The sequence below is a fragment of the Apium graveolens genome, chromosome 5 (assembly GCF_009905375.1).
Source record: "Apium graveolens cultivar Ventura chromosome 5, ASM990537v1, whole genome shotgun sequence".
Lineage (NCBI taxonomy): Eukaryota > Viridiplantae > Streptophyta > Magnoliopsida > Apiales > Apiaceae > Apium > Apium graveolens.
The window spans coordinates 248,436,111-248,441,808 of record NC_133651.1 but is presented as its reverse complement, the minus strand read 5'-3'; positions in this window follow the sequence as shown (position 1 = coordinate 248,441,808).

The following is a 5,698-nucleotide window of genomic DNA, read 5'->3' as shown; positions in this document are numbered from 1 at the left end:
ACCTCCGAACACACCCGACACTCCACACGCTGAGGGTGAGGAATCTGATTCTGATTAGGTATTCATGATTCCTTACTATTACCTTCACTAAGGACAGTGAATATTTTACTTTGAAGAAATATGTTTTTATGTGAGTCTCATATAGTTACATGTTCATGATAGTTTAATTCCTATAGTTTGCATATTTTGCCATATAGATTTTTTAGTATTTTTATTTATTTTTGGTAGTTTTATGTTATTTTGTACATATAGTTTTCATGCATTTGCATTATAACATGATCCCTGAGATAATTTTTCCAGTTGACTTGTGATATTGATGCTAGTGTAGTGATGTCGTGTTTAGAGATGTTAAGTCGTATTAAGTTGATTTGCATGCTAGAGACACTTGTATTTCACGAAGTCTTATAGGCTACTAGAGTGCTAGATCATAGTCATGGTTTGTTGTTTTGTCGTGGTTTAATCGCTTGTTTATATTTAGAATTTAGGATATTCTCTTAATAATAAAAGACATGGATATTTAAAAATTGGAGGAAATTGGAGTCCATTGCTAGTTGTATGGCTAGGTGTCAAATAGCTAATAGCCGACTCATATTTATATGAGTGGTCTAGGGTTGGATGAGATGGTGCGAAACGAACTCATTCAGAAATTTGTAGAAAAAAATAGAAAAAAAGAAAAGAAAAAAGCAAGAAAGAAAAAAAAGAATAAGTGTTATGTATAATTGATCATGAGTGGGCTCTTTAGTACTCGAGTTGTTAAGTTCTTAGAGGACTTTGTGCCTAGTGACCTAAGGCTTTTGTAGTCTGGGATCCGCTAACCTAACACTCGCTACATGGGTACTATTGTATAAGTGTTTTGTGGACCTCACTCATTGCACGATCAAATAAGCATACATGTGTTGTTTTATTGTGAATAAAAGCATGAATCCATGTTAAACTCTGATCTAGAATTGAAGTGTTATAAGTTATTTTGAGTCTAGCTTTTATTCTGTTTATAAACTTACGATTATCTTGATAAGTAGTGAGTCATGATTATCGATCTAGTTGCGATAGTATATCTGTAAACATCTGCACACATGCACGTCTCTAGTTTCTAAGTTGATTTGTATGATTTAATTGATCTTTATACGAGTAACTACATTTGTTGATATGTTGCTTGTCCATTAGTTTAGTTATTCTATTGGGATCGTTCCATTCATATTAGTTGCATTCATGCATTTTTATTCTCTTGTTCTTTAAGTCTGTTTATGCTTGAGGAGAAGCATCGATTCAAGTTTGGGGGTATGTTGAGTGGCATTTATGACACTTTATAATGCTCTAATAAGCTTTGAATTGATGCATTTGTACTCAAGTTGTTAAGTGTTTTAACGTGTTTTCTAGCATTTTTTCATTTCAGGCATTAATCTGTGAATCAGGTGAATTAGCATTATTTTGGTGCTAATTTGGTTTCAAGGTGGTGTTGGAATAAAAGCTCGTGGAAAGCTGGCTCGAAGCAGGAAGGAAAAAGATGAAATCTGAGTTTTTCCCAGAAGGATGGTGCGCCCGTGCTGTGATAGCATGCGGCTGCGCTAGGATTCAAGAAAGGCAGCGCGCCCGTCCTGTGATAGCACGCGGTCGCGCCGGTGAGAAAATTAAAGAATCCTGATTCTAATTTGATTCTAAGTGGGGAGACTTCCAGATTGCAAAGGGCTGTTATTATATTCAAATAAGAAAGTTTTTATGGGAGAGACATACCAAAGCGCAAGGAGAGTCGTAAGAAGACCGTTTAGCACAATTCAACAAAGTCGAAGATGATCTTGTTTTTACTTGTGAATCTTTGTTTTAAGTTGTATTTTGATGCTAGTTTTCTTACTTGTGAACCTTTACTCTTGTTTTGTACTTGGTTTTATTTATTCGTTATAAAGACTACGTTTGTTATACCATGCTTTCATCGGAATCCATGTTGATTATGAGTCTGATCATGGGCTAATCGTTATCGTGGGGTTCTAGCGGATTTATTTATGGCTTTCTTTAGTTAAATTGTTTTGATACCTTAGTATGTGGTGATTGATTGATATCCTAGTATTGGTTGTGCATATTCGTGTTGTGAGCATCGCGAACTTATAAGATAGTGTGTTAATTATTAATGAAGCGACAGTGAATTTAAGGATTTAGAACTTGTCATGCTAGCATAGGTTCATGTGTTATTGTTATGCATGATTCGTAGGTAATTTTACCCATCTTACTTGCCCTGTGTAATCAAGATAGATAACTTGTGCTTAAACCGTTATGTTGTCAAATTCTATAGACATATAAGGTTTCAATATAATTGGTGTATATTCAGCTTCTATCTCTTTTATGGATGTCCGGTAGTATGGTACTCGTGCAACAAAAGTTGGCGTTTATCAGTTTTGTGTAGTCTGATTAGTGTCATCACCATTGCATGCTAAGGTTGAGAACAATAAGTCTATTCAATGAAGTATTTAATGAAGTTAGAATCTCATGTTTGTCATATATATTAATTCAGTCAATCTTAATTTCATAGTTATAATAGTTAGCGTAATTCTTAGTTATAAACAACCTCAATTTGTTATCGTCTTAGCAATGAATAATAACCATACATTGTTGCTTAAGTGTGTGAATTAATTAGTTAACCAATACAGTCTCTGTGGGAACGAACTAGAAAAAATTCTATACTACTTGCGAACTCGTATACTTGCGTGTAATATTAGCGCGTGTTTAGCAACCAACAATGACTTCCAAGCCTTGATTACCTCTTGCTCTCATTCAAGCCGCTTTCTCAAAATCTCCTCTTTCATCAAAGATTCAGTCAATTCATATTTTGCAACCTTGCACTCTATCTTTAGTTTCTCAAACTCAACAAATTGAGTTTCTAACACAGTGTTCTTCTCATTTAAAAATAGATTATTCTCTTTATTTTTTGTGTTTTCTTTAGTGAGTAATTTGAGTGTAACACGCAAATGATATAATTCTGTTGACATGTCATTTATAGTAGTGATATAATCAGAAAGATGTGCTAGATTAGTAGTGATTACCTGATTGCTTGAAGAACTAAACTCTGTTTCATCTGATTTGGCCATTAGGGCTAGGTTGACATAGATTATTTTCATCATCTTCATCTACTCCACAGCTGCCCAGTCATTTTCTTGAAGAAGGAAAGCTCTTTCCTTTTGTTTCAGCAGTTTAAAGTACTTCTTTTTGTAATCCATAGGCTCAAACTTCTTTTTATCAGAATCAGGCTTTCTGCATTCATTGGCAAAATGACCACTCAAGCCACATTTGAAACACCTGAATTTAGAATTATCCACCATGTTTCTATTTGGCTTTGTTGCCCCAAATTTCTTTTTAAATTTGAGCTTGGCAAATCTTCTTGATATGAAAGTTAGATATTCATCTATGTCTTCCATTTCATCCTGACTAAGATGATCTTCATGCTCAGCTATTAGCCTTTTTCCCTTGCCTTCACAAACCCTTGAGTTTGTTAAGTGGCATTTATGTCCACTTATAACGTCCTATAAAGGCTTGAATTGGTATTTTGTACTCAAGTTGTTTGTGTTTTTGATGTATTTTTGTAGTGTTTTGCATTTCAGGCATAAATAGGGGATCAAGGAGATTTAGCATTGCTTTTGTGCTAAATTGGTGTTAGGAATGTGTCTAGGATGAAAGCTCGTGGAAAGCCATCTCAAACCAGCAAGAAAAATAAAAATCAGAGTTTCTTCTAAAATGTCAGTGCGTCCGCGCTGTAGTAACGCGCGGCCGTGCCGGGTTGGCAGGAAGATAGCGCGCCCGCGCAGGTGAAGCGCGCGCCCGCGCCAGGGCAAGAATTCAGAATCCTGTTTCAAGTACAAGAGTGATTTTCTAGACTTCTCTTCTGATTGGGCTGCTATATAAAGACAACTTAAAGACGTTTTTCATAACAGAGCTTAAGGAGAAGACATCAAGAAGACCTAGAAACACAAATACAACCAAGGCGAAGAGGATCTAGTTTTATTGTGATTCTTTGTTTTAAGTTGTAATCTTGGATACTAGTTTTCTTATTTTGTTGAACCTATACTCTTGTTTAACGTACTTTCTTTATTATTCATGTTATAAAGACTTAGTTTATTATACCATGCTTTCATCGGAACCCATGGTGATGATGAGTTCGATTATGGGCTAATCATTATCGTGGGGTTCTAGCAGATTTACTTATGGATTTCAATAGTTAATATGTTTTGATACCTTAGTGTGTGGTGATTGTATGATATCCTAGTATTGGTTGTGCTTATTCGTCTTATGAGCATCGTGAACTTATAAGATAACGTGTTAATCTCTATTGAAGCGAAAGTGAATGTAGGGGTTTAGAACTTGTCATGCTAGCATAGGTTCATGTATTTGATATGCATGATTCGTAGGTAATTTTAACCATCTTACTTGCCCTATGTAATCACGATAGATAACTTGTTCATTAAACCGTTATGTAGTCAAATTCTATATATATATTGTGGCGCCCTCCAAACCCAGGTCAGAAGTTTGGGGTCCACAACACACACACACACCATATATATAAACCTGCTTATAATAATAATAATAAAGTTAATAATAATATGCAGTGACCCTACTTACCAACATCCACGGATAACAACAGGTTAAAGTATGCACACAAGCCCCACACACACTTATATTACAAATGTCCAAATCCCATTATTCAAACTTACAACTGAATATTAAACATTCTTACAACTTATCAAACTTAAACTATCACAAAAGTCTTCAGCTAGCTTAAACCGTTCAACTTGGAATCCTAGCTCGCACACTGGATTGGGGATTCGCGCTACCAACAGATTTCTTCTTAACTGGAAAATAACATAAACAGAATCGCGCAATAAGCTAACTAGCTCAGCAAGTCACTTTGACAATACTGAGATTAAATAATGATCAAGTGAAATGAATTAAGGTGTCAAGTTTATGGATAAGCAATGATTTAGAATTGGACATTTAATTTTCATTTTAAAAAAACATGGTTAGGCTGCTGATCAGTCACGCACTAACCCCGAGCAAGGCACACAGCTCTGCTCTAATTACTAGATCCAAGGCACACATTGGCCTGACTTGACCACCAATCTGGTCTTATCATGAATTTGGTCCACATTTTAAAAAATAATAAAATTATATCATAATAACAGAATAAACAATGTAAAGCAGTAAACTGAATCATAAACAACATTGAGTTTCAAGCATAAGATGGTTTGCAATCTTCACAAGGGTGCAATATGACAATTACGAATATTGGCAATCAACTGGTACAAGAATTGGATAATAAAAGAATCAAAGTCTTGTGGTTATATGGATTAATCTTCCAAGGTATAAGGTATAAAGGCTTGAGTGTTAAATAATTTCGGTTCAGTGATTGGTATTTAGTTTGTATGTATTTGTGGAGTAGTATCGTGTATCCGTAGTTTGTATCTGAGTATCTAACAATCAATGGTTCAGAAAGAATAAGGCTTACGACTCAAAGATCAATAATTGGAATCAAGGTTTAGGGTTCAGTGTTTCAGTGCACTTGTAATATAAACAAAATTGTCAATTATTCGCAATATATCTTGAGAAGGTTTGGAATACTTGCCTTGTCTTAACTCGTTAACACTTCTCTAGCTTTCGATCACTATTCCTTATTCCTCGACTACTTGCTTACCTTTCCTACGCCTTGCTTCTTTTGCTC